Below are 18,976 nucleotides of genomic sequence, written 5' to 3' on the forward strand. Positions count from 1 at the left end.
TGGCTTTGACTTTGAGACAGCTGGACTCTAGGGAACTTTCCCCCTTTAGAGATGCGGGGCGTATGTGAGGCAGAGGATAGAGGCAGAAGGAGGACGGGGTCCGGGCTGCTGCAGAGCTGAGAGCCTTCACGCAGCTCCCCAACTCTCCCTGTCCAGCTCTTCTGTGTGACCTGCTGGTGGTGGCCCTCTTCCCCAATTTCCAAGCTTTCTCCTTTTTCTTTCATATTCTCAAGTCCACCTTCGTGCTCCTTGTAGTTTTATTTTGTCCTTGTAGCCTGCGCTCTTCAAGGTTTCATGAACAGTTTTCACCTGTGATTGCTCAGAGCTTTACACCTGGTGCAGTCATGTTTGTACTTCTTAAAACTTTTAAACCTTTAAGTAAACACGTGCTCAGAAACACAGGGCAATCTGGTGGATGCCCTAAAAGCTCTGTGTAAGGGTAACATGGGTTTTACACTTATACGAAGTCTAACCCTCATCTCAAAAATATTCTTTAAATGTACAGAGAAGCATGTAAGTCTCGTAGAGCAAGACTTACCAACCTGTCGACAAGATGGTAAATGACCGGGAGGGGCTGTCCTGTCATCACCGATGTTCCCACAGTCCATGGCTAGAGTAATCAGGTGGGAACTGTGCTCCTCCGAGCCGTGAGGAAACAAATTTAACTGCTGCATTTAACTACTGCAAATTTAACTACTGGAGAGTAGACTCTGTTTTGTCTTTAAAATCCAGGCAAATTTTTCCTACTCTATAACACACCTATGTTTATTTTCATAGATAATTGTTTTCTCATCGTCGAATAAAATGGATGTTCCAGGGCGGTGCAGCGGGTTATCCTCCGGCTTTGTCTGCCCCCCCCGGAACATCACCAGGTATCCCCAGGGATTCATGATCCCAGTTTCAGAAGCCCAAGACTGAGGCCATGTGGAGCTTGTTAAAAGGATAGAGAGAAAGGCGGGTGGCAGAGCACTGAAGGGCTGCCAGTCATTTACACTGTAGTCTAAATGCACTCCCCTTTCCAGAGGAGAAGTTTCAAGGTCAGGAAAGAGGAGCAAGGAAGAGAGGTCCAGGATGTGTAAGGGCAGCAGAAGGTACAAAGAGGAGGGAGGAAAGCTGGGGTTAGCAAAGTCAGCCTTCACCTCTGCGTCTGGCCCAGGGCCAGCCCTGATCCTCTGACATCAGTGAGCAAGCATTTGTAGCATTTGTCACACACCTGCTGGCCCCAGAACATTCCATCCTGAGGCCCCTTGTCAGGAGAGGGCTGCGTGGAAGCCCCAGGGAGACCAAGACCCGCTGGGACCTGGCTGGGAGTTCAGGCCACAGTATTGATCAGCCCGGGAGAGCCTTTCAATCTCCAGGCACCTCTGGCTCCACATTAATTCTCAGCTTCTGGGCTGCCCAGGGCCCTGCCCTTAGGGAACAGGAGGCCCTGATATGGGGTAGCCAGACCCACCCAAAAGGTGACTTCCAGGCCAGGCCAGAAATGACATCATGCTCCCAGCGGTGAGAATTTACACTTAGGGCCCAGAGGATGGGTTGCCGGAATGTTCCCTGTGCTGTCTTCACTTCCGGCTGCTACACTGGCTGCCAGCTACACACCCAGTTCTCGGGGGTCTCGGGAAGGGGCTCAAGCTGAGATTAGAGCAGCCTGTCCCGTGCATCGCCGGGACCCCAGAAGCCCTTTCAGCTGAGGATGACTTTGGGCCTGTTGGGAAGGGAGGGGGCCTCCCTGACACCCCTTGGCTGAGTTTGTGACGGGAGAGGGCACGGAGTCCACTTATTCGAGCTGAGTTTATTGTTTAGGGCCAACAAGGATCCCTCAGAGGTAAGACTGTGCCATACAGTTTGAGCCTGGACCCCCTCACGTCCAAACGCAGACTCGCTGTCTTCACTGCTGAGTAAGCAGCGGGCATCTCGGCCTCGGGCGTGATTCCACCTCAGGTGGGCTGCGCTCTGACCAGTACCCGGCAGGAGTTCCCAGGCTAAGGTCTGGACGTGGGTCACCTTAATTCCTTCTTGTGACAAACTTGTGCAGTAGTTCCTTTATTATCTCTGCTGAAGGCTGAGGAAGCTGAAGGTTAGAGAGGCCAAGGTCCAAGGTCACAGAGCCAGCAAGTGACCGGGCAACACTGGGCACAAAACCCATCTTCTGATACCTGCACACCCAGTGCCCTGCAGGTGGGATGAGGAGGCTCCAGGGACACACAGGCTGGTGAGGCTGCGTCCCCACGTCCGAGGTCAACTGGCCAGGTCAGGGGCACCACGCAAATATCCTGTCCCCAGCTAGGTAGATGTAGGTCAACGGTTTACAAGAGCTCATTAGAAGGGGTTACAGCCTCCATCCCAGCAGCCCTGAGATCTAAGTGACACATAGAACAGGACCTGAGGGCCAAGGCGAGGTCACACCCTGCTCGTAGAGGCACCCTGACCCCAGTTAAAGGAGAGCCCTAGGATGGGAACAGATTCTGCCGCTTCAGCAGGAAGCAGGGCCTTCCTCCATCCACAGAGGCCCCTCTGGTCTTCAATGCACTCATTTCTTTAGTAAACCAGGTGCCAGGGAACGAGGGCTACGTGCCCACTGACCGCTCTTCCCAAATCAACAGTCTCCACCCAGGGCTGCCTCCCAGGGCCGTGGGGCCAAGTGTTTGAAGCTGGAACTGAACCAAAACCTGGGTCCCGCCATCACTGGACGTGACACCCCCTCCCTCATTCCCCTCCCCTGCCCACTAAGGGTGGGCACGGCCAAAATAAAGCCAGCCAACCCCACCAGGCCCGGCGGTTCCTCCGCTGGCCGGCAGGTCCATAGGGGATGTGGCGGGGGGGTGGAGCATGGGCGCCACAGAGCATGGTTTTCTCCCAACACAGTAACAGGTGCCAAGAGGTGTGTGTTCTAAAAGTCTTGGAATCTCTTTATAGAGAAGGTGTGGTTTATGTTAGCTGTGGCTGCACAGGCTTGGGGGCGAGCGGGGACCTCAGCAGCAGACAGCAGCCCCCTCCTCCCCACCTCCACCCCACCACAGATGCCCTTCCTGACTCTTCCTTCTCCAGGGGGCTACGGCTTTATTACACGGAGCCAGAAAACATTGCGCACAGGTCGCAATAAGGCTGTACTAAGAGCAGGCCTCTCCAGAGACGGTGTTCTCCCACCACAAGTCAGGAGTGACAGTGCTCAGAGAGGCAAATGCTCTTTTTGTTACCCTACAGGACAGGTCTCAGAATTCCCTATTTTCCTAAAAATGGCACTTGTGGGTCTGAAAGGGATTGCCCAAATTCATTTTTCAATGAAGACATCATTTTCTCAAAAAAAAAAAAAAAAAAAAAGCCTTTTGGGTCTGGGTCAGTACAGAACGTTGTTATCAGGGGTGGGTTGTGGAGAGATTAAGAGAGAGAGCGGGAACTGACACAGAGCAAGCAGGCCAGGAGAGCAGAAGGTGGACAGGGAGAGGATGATGGGCCTCTCAGCCGGGCTGCGGCCGCTCCTCCCCTCCCCCAGCCCCAGCCTCAGCCCCTGACCTCCAGCCCAGCCGGCTTCCCACAGCTCCTCGCCGCTCTGCTCCGGCCTGACCTTGCCCACCCAAATGCTGGCCCCGCCTGCAAACACAAACAAGGCCACTTATCTGCATTGCCTAACCAAGGTAAACAGCCCTGCAAGGGCCCAGGCCCTGCCCTCACCCCCAAGGTCGGGCTGCTGGGCCAAAGGTATGCAGAGGGAGATTTTTTTCGGTGACTATTTCCTGCTGGCAATACTTTTGGATTCAAGTGGTTTCGGTTGAGTAGTTCCCTAATTGTCATCAAAGAATCCTAAGTCTAGGAGGAGCTTGAAGCAGTTATAAGTCCATTCCCCTGCCCCTCTGCCCAGCTTTCTGCCACTTTCAGAGGAAGAAGCCCCATAACTGCCACTGGCCATACTTGGCAATGACTCCCCACTTTTTCAAACAGGAAGCCTTTCTGAGGTCTGAGCTAAATCCTTCTGGTTTTGGGTGGGCCTATTCCCCTCTGCTCCTGTCTCACATAAACAGAGGGCTGGTTCCGGAGGGCACGCCTCCACAGGCCTCACCACACACCCTCAACAGCTAGAAGACACTGTCCCTGCCCCCACACATCTGGAAGATGATGGGCCTGACTTCCGGTTCTGGCTATGCTGCCAGCCAACTGTGTGACCTTGAGCAAACCACTTAACCTCTCTGAGCCTCAGTGTCCTCATGGGTTAAAATAAGGGGGCTGGACTAGAGGGTCTCTTAGGCCCTCTTACCAGTGATTTATGTCCCCCTAAATTCATGTGTTGAAGCCTCAAATAACCCCCAATGTGACCTTATTTGAAGATAGGGCCTTGAAGGAGGTAACCAAGGTGAAATGAGGTTGTTAGCGTGGGGCCCTGATCCAACAGGGCTGGGATCCCTATAAGGAGAGGAAGAGACACTAGAGCACCCTTTCTCACTCCCACAGATGCACACAGGAAAGTCCGTGAGAGGGTGGCTGACTGCAAGCCGAGGAGAGAGGCCTCACCAGGGCCCGGCCCTGCCAACGTCTTGACCCTGGACTTCCAGCCTCCAAAACTGTGAGAAACAAATGTCTGTGGGACTTGGTTATGGCAGCCCAGGCAGACAGGCCCTTCCCCTCTGCCATCCTGGAGTCAGTAAGATGGCTGGAACCCCAGTGGGAAACTCAGCAACTCCCAGTCCCTGCCTCTGGGGGTTACGGGGGCTCTGTCTTCTATGTCATCTCTGGCAGTGAGTTTCGGCTTCCACAGCATTCTTTCAGGAGTAGATCTTTCCCATCTTTCACCTGCCCCCAGACACCACCCCAATCTCCTCAGAGCCCATGAGGAGCTGAAGGGATGGGGTATCAGAGAGAGAAGGGGAGAGAGAGAGGGTGTGTCTGTGTAGGGGTGGTGACTCTGTTTGGCAGTGTCCCTCTCCTTGTGTCTTTTCTCTCCCTCGTCCCCACCTCCAGCTCACCTCTATGCCGAGCACTACTGCCATGTCTGTTTGGTGACCTCCTTCCCAACCTCGCTGGTTGCGTCTTTTGGCCCAAAGAGGCAACCAAGGCCTTTGGCTAACAGACACCCATCCTCTGGTTACGATCTTAAGTAACACTCCCTTGGTCCACAGCCGGCCACAGTGCTCTAAAGCCAGGTCTCTGGCTCCCGCAGCCCTGAGACCTCTCTGTGAAACTGAGCAGGACCCAGTGGAGCCCTCCCGGGTACAAAAACCCCTCCATGTACCCCGTTTCTTGTTTGTAGAAAAAGGCTTTAGTCTCCTAGGCCTTCCCTGAGTTCCAAAGAGCAAACTCAAGCAGTTACTAATTAGGGAAGTGAGCGAATGCAGAAACAAAGGAAAAGCAGATAAGCAAGAAAAGTAATGACAAGAGTTCAGCTATGAAACAGAGTCCTAGTTCCTCCTCAAGGGATACACATAACAATCTGATGCACATCTTCAAGTTGTTCTGCAGAAACTAAGACACACCCAGCCCCCGCCCCCAACACACACACAAACATGCAGACCCCAGACTGGCTGGAACCAGAAGGCTGATGATTAAGATTCCTGAACCATCACTCTGTTACCCCGTCATCAACCAACCAGAAGAAAGTCCACAAGCCGCAACCCTCACCCCAAACGTCACCTTTAAAACCCCTCCCCTGAAAGCCATCAGGGAGTTCAGGTCTTCTGAGCATGAGCTGCCTGTTCTCCATGCTTGGAGTCTTGAAATAAAGGCTGTACTTTCCTTCACCACAATCCAGTGGTGAAGACTGGCTCTGCTGCACCCCAGGCAAGTGGACTCAAGTTCGGTTTGGTGCCATCTGGAGCACCTCTTGCATACCTGGAGCCCGAGCAGCCATAGCAGCATCTCCCTGCCTCCTGCAGGCCCCATTTAGCACCCTCTCCTCCACATCCACAGGTTCTCCTCTAGCCCGTCACAGTGACACCCCCAGCACCCCCTCTTCTGCCTCCTGGTGGAGGTCGTGGTCAGCGCCCCACATCACCAGAGCCCCGGGTGGTCCCCACTCGGCTGGCCCTTCCATTTCCCTCTCCTGCTCAGTGGGTTACAGCTCTGGGCTCTGGAGCGCAGCCGACTTGGCTTCATCCAGGCCCCATTAGCTGGGTGACCTCAGGCAAGCCACCAACCTCTTCAAGCCTTGTTTCCTCATCCTTACAGAGGGGACCCCTCCCAGGGCTACTGGCCTGTGTAAAGAAAGAACTGAGCACGGTGCCTGGGCACATAAGCATCCACAGACTCCAGTCACGGTTACGGCCTCGGAGAGTGGGCCCTGTGCTGTGGCTGACCACACCCTACCCATTGGGAGACAATCCTCAGAGAGGTGGGGAGACACAGCCTGACCTTGGGCACCTGCGTAAGCTGGTTCTCCAACCTTCCCATCAGTTCTGAGAGCCATCTCAGAACTAGTGCCATCATAACCAAAGCTAGTCCCTATTGTTTGGTGACCAGGGACCCCACTGCACCTCTGGAGCCTCCGCTGGCTGAACACCACACCCCATCAGCCCCAGGCTCACAGCCGTGAAACACAAGCACCACACACTGCCCGCCTCCGGCTTTTGCTTGAGTGGCTCCCTCTAACCGGGAGAGCCTAACTGGACTCTTCTTTATCCAAGTAACTCCCACTGCTCTTCAAAAGCTCTCAAGGGTCCCCTCCTCAGGATGCCCCTCACCCACCCACTTCTTCTGTGCTCACATAGCACCTGCACACATAACACAGTTCATCAATCCCACTGGGATCCCTGCAGGGGAAAACTGGATCTTCTCCATCCTTCCCCAGGGTCTGGAGCATAATATGTATCTAACAAATGTAAGCAGACGGTGGACAGATGTTGGGTAGATGCATAGATGGGTGGATAGATGGATGGGTGGGTGGGTGGATGGATACATGGGTGTATGACAAATCACTGTCCCTCTAGTTGCCCCTGCTCTGTCTCTCCACTGAGTAATTTCCGGGCTAATCTTCCTAACAGCCGGCTTGGTTCATTTCATGACCCAAATACCTTCAGAGGTTGTGCACTGCCTGCCAAATACAGTTCGAACTCCTCAGCCTGGAATCTGGCCCCCACCTACTTTTCCAGTTCTGCTCTCCTTCCCTCCCACTGTTCTCCAGCCAAATCATACCAGACGTTCTCTACACTCTTGCGACTCAGGGTGACTCTCTGACCCGCGCATCAGCCTCACCTGAGAGCTTGTTAGAACTCTCAAGTCTTTTCCCAGACCCATGGAATCAGAATCTGAATTTTCACAAGACCTCAGGCGAGTCATGTGCATATGAGAGTTTGAGAATCACAGCTCTAGGGTGTCCCCAAAGCTCCTGCCAGTCATCTGTCAAAATCCTTTACATCATTTAGGGTTCAGCTTGCCTATGCCCCCCCTACTGGTAACAACCCCCATCCCACTTGCCCTAACCACACCCCCCTACACACACACACACACACACACACACACACACACACACACACACACACGCTGTTTCCTTTCTCTGAAAGACCATAGCACTTGGTTTATGCCTCTCTCATCCCAGGGATCACATTGTTTCTAAAGTATAAGCATTTGAGACTCATCCCTCTGTTGTAAATTATAAGTGTCTGGTGAATAAGGACCTTGTTAGTCTATTTCATGCCATGCCATGACTCAAAAGATGCCTTGCACCTAGCAGGTATCAGACAAATGCATTAAATAAATGAATGGATTAATGAAGGTCAGGTTCCTAATATGGGATGAAGGTCTGCAGGATCCCCACTGGTGGCAGCTGCCCCAGGCATCCTGGGGCAAGAGTTTCAGGTGCTTGCTCCTGCCTTTCTTCCCTGGAACATTTGGGAGCCTCTCAGTTTGCCTGCCCCTGCTCCTCTGGAGTGACGGGGAGTGAGATGCAGCCTGTGAGGGCACAGGACCCTTAGAGGCCATCTGGCTGTCTCATTTACGGGCGTGGTGGGGAGGGAGAGGAGGTCGACCTTGTCAGGGAAGCATAGCTAAGCCTGCAACAGCATCAGCAGTGCTGAGCCCGTCCTCTTCAGCTGTCAGTTCCTGCACTGGAATGTTGGGACAAACTCACAGACTTCCTGAGCTCAGTGAGCTCATCTTCCTCCCAACCCATCTCCTTGGGAAGCAGATGCCCTCACCCACCCCCCACCCCCCCTCTCAGGACCCTGGTACTTGGTCAGTATGTGGTGCTCTCTGTATTATATTACATGGTTAAAAACAGAATGCTTTCTCCTAAGATGAGGAGCAAGGCAAGGATGTCCGCTCCCACCACTTCTACTGGTTACTATATCGGAGATTCCAGACAGTGCAATCAGGTAAGAAAAAGAAAAGACATCCAGATTGGAAAGCAAGAAGTCAAACTGTATTTGCAGATGACATGATCCTGTATAAGGAAAATCCTAAGGAATCCACTAAACAACTACTAGAACTAATTGGCTCAAACAACATCACAGGATACCAGACCAGTGTAAAAAAAACAGACTGCGTTTCTAGATATTAGCAATAAAAAATCTGAAAACGATATTACAAAAACAATTCTATTCACAGTAGCTTAAAAATAATAACGCCAATTCCTATGGAAATCCCAGCAAGATATTTTTGTAGACAGAGACAAGCTTATTCTAAAATTTATATGCAAAGGAACTAGATTAGCAAACAAGCTTGACAAAGAATAAAGTGGGCGGAAATCACTCTACCTGATATCAAGGCTTACCATAGAGCTCACCAAACAGTAATACAGTGTGGTATTAGCGAAGCGACAGACCCAGAGATCAATGGAACAGAATAGAGAACCCAGAAATAGACCCACACGGTAGGTTCTGTGGTTTTCTCGACAAAGGTGCAAAAGCTACCCAATAGAGAATGACAGCCTCTCCAACAAACGGCACTGGAGCAATTGATCATCCATAGGCTAAAAAAAATCCTAAACCTCACACCTTACACCAAAATTAACTCAAAATGGATCATGGGGGCTTCCCTGGTGGCGCAGTGGTTGAGAATCTGCCTGCCAATGCAGGGGACACGGGTTCGAGCCCTGGTCTGGGAAGATCCCACATGCCACGGAGCAACTAGGCCCGTGAGCCACAACTACTGAGCCTGCGTGTCTGGAGCCTGTGCTCCGCAACAAGAGAGGCCGCGATAGTGAGAGGCCCGCGCACCGCGATGAAGAGTGGCCCCCGCTTGCCACAACTGGAGAAAGCCCTCGCACAGAAACGAAGACCCAACACAGCCAAAAATAAATAAGTAAAATAAAGAATTATTAAAAAAAAAAAAAAAATGGATCATGGATCTAATGTAAAACGTACAACTATTAAACTTTTAGGAAAGAAGGACAGCATAAAATCTTTGATATCTAGGGCTAGACAAAGAGTAGAGTTATCAGACATGATAACAAAAGAATCATCTATGCAAAAAAAAGATAAGTTGGATTTCATCAAAATTTGAAACTTTTGCTGAGCAAAAGACCCCTTTAAAAGGATGGAAGGCATGCTACAGATGGGGAAAAATTATTTGGAAACCACATATCTGACTTATATCTAGAATCTGTAAAAGAATTTTAAAAATTCTCAAAACTCAAAAACACAAATGCAATAAATACACAAATGTTTGGCCCTGCTTCTAATTAAATTAGAAAGGCAGAAGACATGAACAGACATTTCACCAAAGAGGATATATGAATGGCAAACAAGCACATAAAAAGGTGCTTAACATCATTAGCCATTAGGGAAACGCAAATCATAACAAGGAGATACCAGTACACACTGATTATAGCAGGTAAAATAAAAAAAAAAAAACAGTGATAAGACCAAATGCTGGCAGCAGTGTGGAGCAACTGCATCTCCCCTACATTGCTGGTGGGAATGGACAATTGTATAGTCACTCCAGAAAATAGTTTGGCAGTTGTTTCTTAAGAAACTAAACATGCACTTACCACATGATCCAGCAATTATACTCTTAGGCATTTATCCCAGAGAAGTGAAAACTTACATCCATACAAAAACCTGTACATATGCTAAATTATACACCTAAAAATGGTTACAGTGGTAAATTTTATGTATACTTTACCAAAATTTTTTTTAAAACTTGTACAGGGGCTTCCCTGGTGGCGCAGTGATTGGGAATCCGCCTGCCAGTGTAGGGGACACGGGTTCGAGCCCTGGTCTGGGAAGATCCCGCATGCCGTGGAGCGGCTAGGCCCATGTGCCACAGCTGCTGAGCCTGTGCTCTAGAGCCTGTGAGCCACAACTACTGAAGCCCGCGTGCTCTGGGGCCCGTGCTCCGCAGCAAGAGAGGCCACCGCCATGAGAGGCCCGCGCACCGCAACGAAGAGTGGCCCCTACTCCCCGCAACTAGAGAAAGTCCATGTTCAGCAACGAAGACCCAACACAGCCATAAAAAAAAAATAAAATAAAATAAAATTTAAAAAGCCACCTCTTTCTTAAAAAAAAAAACTTGTACAGAAATATTCATAGAAGATTTATTCAGAATAGCCTCAAACTGGGAACAACCCAAACGTCCTTCAGTGGGTAAGTGGTTAAACTCTGGGACATCCATACATTGGGGTACCATTCATCAATAAGAAGGAACCACATGCACCAACTTCGGTGGATCTCAAGGGCATCATAGATCCATCATTGATCCATACTGTGCGGTTTCATTTACATAACACTCTCAAAATGACAAAACTACACAGATGAAACCAGGTTAGTTATTTCCAGGTACGATGACTAATTTTATGTGTCAACTTGACTGGGCTAAGGGATGCCCAGGTTGTTGGTGAGCCATTATTTCCGGGTGTGTCTGTGAGGGTGTCTCCAGAAGAGATGAACATTTGAATCAGTGGACTGAGTGAAGATCCTCCTCCCGCATGTGGGTGGGCATCTGCAAGTCCACTGAGGGCGTGAAGAGAACAACAATGTGGATGGAGGGGCACCTGCTCTCTCTGCTCGAGTTGGGACGTCCATGTTCTCTTGACCCCAGACATGGGTGCTCCTGGTTCTCGCCTTCTGACTCAGAGTGGGTCTCAGGCCTTCAGACTTGGGATGAACTGAAGAACTGACTTTCCTGCTTCTCCAGTTTGCAGATGGCAGACCGTGAGATATCTGGGCCTCCGTAATTACAGGAGCCTACTCCTATTATAAAATATCCCCATATGCATCTCTTTTTATCCTTTTGGTTCTGTTTCTCTGAAGAACACTAATACACCAGGGGTCAAGGAGTAGCACATAGGAAGGAGTTCCTTTGTGGTGCTGGAACATTTCTGTATCTTGATGGTGATGGAGTTACACAAATCTACACATGGAATCCCATTCTGTAGAAACACACACACACGTGCATGTGTAAAAACTTGTGGAAACTGAATGAGGTCTACAGTCTAGTTACCAGTATTGAACCAATGTCGGTTTCCTGGTTTTGATATTGTACTATCATCATATAAGATGTCACCCCTGGGGGAAGCTGGACCAAGGGTTTGCAGGACTCGACTATTTTTGCAACCTCTGGTGAGTCTGTAATTATTTCTAGATAAAAAGTTTTTAAGAAGTAAAATGGGATTAGGGATTCTGTAGTTATTTTAGAATTCCTCTCCCCGTAACACCCAGGGTGGCCTGGCTTTCATGCACTGGCTCTCCATGCTTGTTTGCAGGTTAGAGCAGCAGGCACGGAACACCGCGGGAGCTGGTGCAGAAACCCCAGTGGACCATGGAAGGGGCAGGACACCAAAGTCACACGTTGTTGGCTCTAGGGACCTAAATACACAGATCTTCTCTCCCACCCTCCGCCGCTCCTAAGGGAGTGACCAGATGGCTTCCTTCCGAGAGGGGCCGTGTGGGCCAATGGCACCTTCCAGTTCCTACCGCAGCGGGCAGTAGAGAGGAGGGAAAGAGAGGCCCAGGGTGGGTGAGGTCTGCCTGGCGCTGAGGCTGCGGGAAGCTGGGGGCTTGCAGAGGAGGCCCGGGCCTCTGGGAGGGCCAAGGGGAGGCTGCGGCCAGGCAGCCCCAGCCTGATCCGGGTGTGCAGCCACCAGCCCTGGCGCCTCGGGTTTCTCTCCAGAGTCTCTCAGAAACAATGCAAAGCAAACAAACAGAAGTCAGATTAAAAGGAAAGGAAAATCCAGGTCAGGCAGAACAGAGAGACATCCGTTTATAGTCGGCCCCATCCCACCAGTCTGCACGGGCCCGGCGGGAGGGTCCCCTTGCTCCTCACCCGGCCCAGGCCCAGGGCCTGCGCTCCAAAAGCACAGCTGGACAGCACTCCTGGAGAAGAGGCCCCGGGGCCCCCCTCCACTTGCCAAGGGCAACGTCATGGCCTCAGCTCTCTGGCCGAGACCTTTGCCTGCCCCCACCTGCAGACAAGGAAGTCTCCAGAAACCAGGTCCATTTGGCAGTGGCCATTTTCCCCGGCAGTCTGTGAAAACATCATGCAAACCCTCGAAGGGAGGTGGGGGGGAGCCTGCCGGCAGCTCCAGCTCCGTGAATGACAGCGCCTGGGGACGGGCTGCACCCACCCCCTCCCTCCCTCCCCCCTCCCTCCCCCCTCCCCCCCTCCTTCCCTCCCTCCCTCCCCCCCAGGCCCCACCACCACAACCGTGCAGGCCAGGACATCCTACCCGCTCCCACACCTACCCATCAGGCAGCCCTCTCCCCTCTACTTGGAAATCTGCCCCCTCTTTCTGCCACCACCCCATCGTCTCTTGGCCAGGCCCTGGCCATACCCTGCTCCCAGGTCTCCCCAGTTCTACTTTAGCCCCTACAATCTGACCTCCACTCAGCAGCCAGATGATCCTGTAAAGTCAGAGCAAATCAATCGTATCACACCCAGAAGAAAATCCACGCCTCCCTCTGGCTTACGAGTCCTCTCTGATACGGGCCCTGCCTCTCAAAGCTCTGCGTCCACCTCTCACTGGTTTTTCCTTCCATTCCTCAAGCAGGCCATGCTCGTTCCTCCCTCTCTGACCTCTTGTCTGGAATGTGTATCTTCCAGAGGGGCTGATCCTTGCCATCTTGGGGGGTCAATCTCGAGGGGCCACCAGTCACGGCACCTCACCCTGCACAGCACTTGGGCTGCAGTCCGGTCTCAGGAAAGCAGAGACTGGGAAGAAGGTTAGAGCACGCGATGCTCATTAGGGAGCACGCTTGGGACCAAGAGCCGTGGAGGGGAGCCAGCAGGACGGGCAGAGGGGCAAGGCGGCTGTGATGTGGGCTTCACGACAGCTGGACTGGCCCTTGGGTTGTCTGACTTGGGCCGAGGATGCCAGACCTTCGTGCTCCTGCTCCATCAGCCCTTTCACGTGGGCTTCCGCAGGCCCCCTCCTGCGCCTACAGCTAAGTCCATCCTAGAAAAGGGCCTTCGGCATTGCAGTATCCATCTCAGCTTCTCTCATTTTGGTATTTTTCTTAATTTTTCATTCCTATGTGTCTCTCCCTCCAAGAATGGAAACTCCATAGAAGCAGGATTTGCCTTGTGTGTCACTGGGACGTCAGCCTAGCACGTGGTAGGTGTTGAGCGAATGCTTTACATTCACGACCACCCTGGAAAATTCATCATTTGATTCTCATTGCACAAATGACATCAGTGAGGCTTGGGTTAAGAAACTCACCCAAGAAGTGGCAGGAGCAGAACCCCGGGTCGCTCTGTGTGGCTCCCCCGCCAGCGCCGCCCACCTCACCAGAATCAAGGCAGGGGCAGCGCCATGATGGCCCCAGGCTGACATGGGAGGCTGCACATTCTGTGCGTGGCTTAGAACAAGATTATAAATTACTGGGGGATTTGGGCCATTCCTTACAATCCCTCCTAGGCTCGGTGTTCAGTCAGTGGCCCCCATGCACGCAGAAGTCATAGTGAACCAGCCCTACGTGCCCTTCTGCTACACACACAAGCAGGTGGTCAACCTGATTAAGCTGAGGACAACTCTGCTTTCTCTTTTCAAATCCGCTGCCTGTTCTGCTCTGTCCGCTTCTTCTCCATTGCCGATGCCTCCTCAAAGAAGCCTGGCAAAAAATCCCACCTTCAAGCACGGAAGTCCTGTTGCAGACATGGCAGGGGAGGTGTTTGGGAACGTGGCCACACACACTTCCTGGGGTGGAGCAGATTCCCTGGAATTCCCGTAGTTCGGGGGAAGCACGTGTTGAGCACCTCACAGGGTCCCCCAGTCCTAGCCTGGTACTCCTATCAAGGGGCTCTGCATGCCTCTTGCAGAACAGTTGCTGAGCACCACCCTCCAATTAACCTCATCCCCCTGCCAAGGGCAGGTGGGCAGGCAGAGGTCCCTTTGATGAAGCTCAAGGAAAGCATCTAAATTAAATCAGGGATGAGGGGACAGCAAGGTTTCCTAGAGGAGGAAGGCCAGTAGCACAGCCGGGCAGTAAGGAGCGCACATTTCTGGCAAAGGAAACGGCATATGCAAAGGTGTCATACTAACACTAGCCACCATCAGACAGACCCTTCCTATGTGCCACGTGATGAGCTAAGCACTTTACAGATACCATCACTTAATTTCACAGAATTTTTCACATTTCTTGTCTGTCTCCCCTACTAGAACATCAGTCCCACGGGGGCAGTGATTCTTTCCCCACCTCTGTATCCCCCATGCCTGGTATACAGGGGTCAATCAATCTTTCTCTTCTCATGGTCGCCAAGTATTCATCTAAATGTTTAAATCCATGAATCTAATCAGACTGACTATACAGTATCAATAGGAAACCAAAGACAGGGTAATAGCATGAGCACCTGTACACATACATGCACACACTCAGCAGAATTTGAAATGCTTTCCCCAGTAACTACAAAACTAGAGCTGCTTCCAAGGAAACAAACATTTGAGTAATAATCCAACCATTTCCAAAGTTACTCCTCCAGAAAGAAGAATTTCTACTGAGATAACAGAAGATGGCTGACTGTCCCTTGTACTTCGTCCAAAGGTTTAAAAAAAAAATTGCATATAAATAAAAATGCCAAAAACATGATTTTACTTATAGCATGCTAAATATTTTAAAATTGATTCTACCTCCATTCTGTTTTCATTCAAAACAAGTCTAGGGAAGAGCACTAGACAGAGCTGGGGCAGCTATATCCTGGTGCCAGCCACACAGAGTGAAAGAGATGCTTTAATGAGAGGTTGTACAGACAAAACATTTGGAGTTCTTTAAAATCCAAACTTTAGAAATAAACGTATAGCTATGTGGAAAACCTCATGTTTAAAATCTGAGAACCCCAATTATGGATAACTGAGTGTAGGAAGTGCCCCCCACCCCAGGTAATTCTTAAGGCTCCTGCTTGAGCGGCTATGGTTTCACAGAACCTGCCCCCTTGACCACAGATCCAAGGATGGACCAGCAGATCTGTGGGTATGCAGACTTGGTTGCACTGTCCATCAAGTTGTTTCTGTAGCTGCAAGATTTAAAACTCAGGAGCTGTTGGCAGCCAAGTTTACAACGAGTGTTATGGACTGAATTGTGTGCCCCCCCCTCAAAATTCATAGGTTGAAGGCCCAAGCCCCCATGTAACTGTATTTGAAGATGGAGCTTTTAAGGAGGTAACTAAGGTTAAATGGGATCAGAAGGGTGGGGCCCTAATCCAATAGGACTGGTGTTCTTATAAGAGGAAGAGACACCAGGGATGCAGAATAAAGGCCATGTGAGGGTGCCAGCTGCAAGCCAAGGAAGAGAAGCCTCACCAGAAGCAGTGCTTGGGCTTCCAGACTCCAGAACTGTGAGGAATAAGTGTCTGCTGTTTAAGCTGCTGCTTTGTGGTATTCTGTTAAGGCACACCTGAGCAGACTACAAAGGAGCAGAACGCACACACACTGGAGGATCCTGATTGCATTTAGGTATCTTTAAAGCCCAACAATATTCTCATGTTGGTTTCAAACTTTAGGATCCTTACAATAATCTCCTGTGAGTTTAAGTGAATTCAAATTGGGTCTCTTTCATTTGCAACTAAATGAAAGAGGCTTCTGGATAGCTGGAGGTTTACCCCCCATCCCCATCCAAGCACACAAAATTTTAAAACCATTTTAGAAGGGAACCTGAGATACATTTCATCTCTTCTTTTTATAAGAAGATACTTTGTCTTAAAAAAAAAATTTCCCAGGTTTTCCATTATGAGTATTCCAAAGATATTCTATGATATGGCTGGAGTTATTAGGAAATCTGAGGTCTACACCTCTCTTTGCTGTTGGCCTCACCACTCTGGGCCTATTTCCTTTCTACAACAAGTTATTTCTGCTAATCACAAAAATTCTGATACCGCCAATGACTGATCTCACTACGCTGAACGTTAAGTCACCACACTGCTCAGGATGACTCCCCATCTGCAAACTGAGTGTTTCTTCCAGGACTAACATTCTACATGTTCCAGGATTACTACCCCACCAGGTCTCTCGGGGTCCTGTGCCATGCTCTCCCCTTTGGTATTGCCGTGTCCTGCTTATGTGGTTTGCCTTTTCTAGTCTGGCTCCTTGTTGGGCTCTTCCAGCTGCTGTGTGCTATCTGTCCAGCCCCCGGGTCTCACACGGGTCAGGTACTGTATGGGGCATGAGCTCACAGGGCCTGGGCGGCTCTCATAGGCAAGTGCAGAGACTCACCGGGAGAGTGACCCTTGGGCTGCCCAGAGGCCTTCTCAGCTTATTTGTTCCCCAAAAGGCATCAAAGGATCAAAGGGAGAAGTCTGACAGCAAACATTAGGTTTGTTCACATCTTTGCTTACCTTTGGTGGATCACAAGGTAGGGGAAAGAGGCCAAAGACTGACCACGTATGAGAATCAGTCTTCTCCAAAATCCAGTAGGCTTTCCCCCTTATTTATGTTTTTAAATATAAGCAAGCTCCTTGGTGGTTAAAACAGAACCCATCTTACGTGTCACTAATCTTTCGGTCACCAGTAACCTCTCTCTGCTACAGAAATCTAACGGAATAAAGCACAGTGCTGCACACCATCTTATTTGGTCTACTTTCTTTATGGTTACACCTGCTAGTGACCTTGTTTCTTCTAGATGAAAGATGAAAAGTGAATGAAGGTGAATTATCACAGCTGATTTTCAGATATTCTCTGCCTTGTGCATGATACACAGCAGAATTACCCCTGGTTCCCTCTAACAATTTAAACTTGGAAACAATATAAACATGACAAAACTTGTAAACCATTCTCCTCAACACCGAATAGCAAGGAATAGTACACAGGTCAGCAAGGAAGATGGCGATGAGGGTTGGAAAATAGGGTTAAGAGAATTAAGTCGAGTTTTGAAACTTCCTTCACGCCTTCTGGATTGTCTCAGCCAGCCTTGGAATAAATACCTGGAAAGAAATTGAAAACGATGGTTCTCGCAATTCCCTTCTGAACCGCCTGCCTTACAGAGGGGTTTATCAGCCCTGCGGCACACACGTGGGTAAGATCATAAACACCACCCCAGGCTAGACTGTGCTGTGCCAGCATTTTCCATCATAACCAGCTTCAAGCCTGCTCTAAAAATGTTTATTCTATTGGACTCCACTGGCTACTTTTTTTACTGACCCCAAAGGTAAGTTAACTCAGGAACCCAGGAAAACAATGCAAGTAACAGATGCTAAAGGGAGAGCAACAATACTAGTGAAATGCTAAAGAAATCGTCTCTGAGACTATTTTATAAAGAACAGTGATGACCGTGGAAGATACTGATTTACCCATTTAATAGGTTTCCAAAACCCAAACCAAATAAAACACAACCACACCAAATCTAAATTACAACACTTTATTGCAGCATCGGCAAAGGTCAGATTTCTGAAGCTGGTGAAGATCGGGCAGCATTTCCATGTGAAATGTTACAACTTTACAAGTTTTGTTTCTTATTTAATTCTACATGCAGAAACTGAAACATTGTAAAAGAAAAAATGCAAAATAGCTAGAAAAAAAGATGTAATCAAGTTGTAGCATACAGATGTGCTCTTCAACTAAATTTACTATGCCTATTGGAAAGCAAACGAAAGACAACTATCCTAATAAATTAACAGATTGCCAGAAACAGACTAAGAATGCTCATTTCTACTTAGTGGGGGGAAAACAAAACAAAAGAAAAGAAAAACAAAAGCAAAATAAAAGCTCTACTGTTTCCATACTTTGTTTAGAGACAGAGGCTGTAAACCCATGAAGGTCAACAAAATCTCCGGATCCCCTTCTCGCTGTCCTTCGTCCATCTTCTGTGACATCTGCCTGGCACGCTGTCTGTTTTCAATGATACTTACAATGGGCTCAACTATCCCTGTTCTTAGGCTGGTGTCAGACTCCCCTAAGCCATCTGGGTACATGCTTTGTACACTAATCGTCTTCACATTTTCTTTTTACCCTAATAGGCAATGTTACATTACCGACTATGATGGATAAAACTGATTTTTCTCCCTCATCCCTTGTTCCTCTTGAAACAAATTCCTAAACAAAAGCCTTCCTGGTGGATTATCTGGTATCTGGATATCTTTCATCATTTTGTTGTCCTGCATGTAAGTTTTCACTAGAAGATTTTACTGCTTGCTCTATACTTTGCTACTATAGTCCTGGAGCCCCCAAATGTATCTTCTTCCAACTTGGGATGTTCAATTCAGAGACACTGTAACTCAAATCAAGTTTAAACTCAAGTTCATTTCCCCCATACCATTACCATTACAACCGTTTCTTCTTCGGCTCAGTCATCTCACTGACGCTCTTCTTGGTGTAACTGCTCAGGAATCAAGTCAACCATCTCATTTCTTGACTGCATTCTCAAGAGAAGATGAACCCTCACGTGATTTCCATTACAAAAGGCCTTTTCTGCCTTATCTGGAAGCGTCGGCTTGTTCCGGTGTTGGCAGAGGCTGCTGTTTCTGCCTCATGGCCCCAGCCTGTCCCAGGTTTAGATTCGCAACTCTCTAGACCGACATGCTGAGATGTGTCCACTGCTCTCATTCAATTGCTGGAGGACTCCACTATCCACAACATCAGATACAGGACCTAATGAAATGACACGTGCTGCTGGATCAACGTCTCCTAGAG

General features: G+C 49.6%; 1 protein-coding gene across 10 annotated transcripts in view; it reads right to left on the minus strand.

Annotated features, from left to right (window-relative positions):
• The window catches only part of UPF2 (UPF2 regulator of nonsense mediated mRNA decay), a gene marked incomplete at its 3' end in the record, with an annotated part of 208,980 nt that overhangs the window by 98,977 nt on the left and 91,027 nt on the right, over positions 1-18,976 (minus strand). Inside the window, exons 22-23 of one of the 10 annotated variants that reach the window (XR_014242613.1) lie at positions 12,742-18,970; positions 11,236-11,293 (exon numbers count right to left, since the gene is read on the minus strand). The exons of the other annotated variants lie outside the window; for them this stretch is intronic. Of the gene's footprint in view, positions 1-11,235; positions 11,294-12,741; positions 18,971-18,976 lie in introns of those variants that run through there. 10 annotated transcript variants of the gene reach the window in all.

This window comes from Balaenoptera borealis, assembly GCF_965194805.1.
Source record: "Balaenoptera borealis genome assembly, chromosome: 3".
Classification (NCBI taxonomy): Eukaryota; Metazoa; Chordata; class Mammalia; order Artiodactyla; family Balaenopteridae; genus Balaenoptera; species Balaenoptera borealis.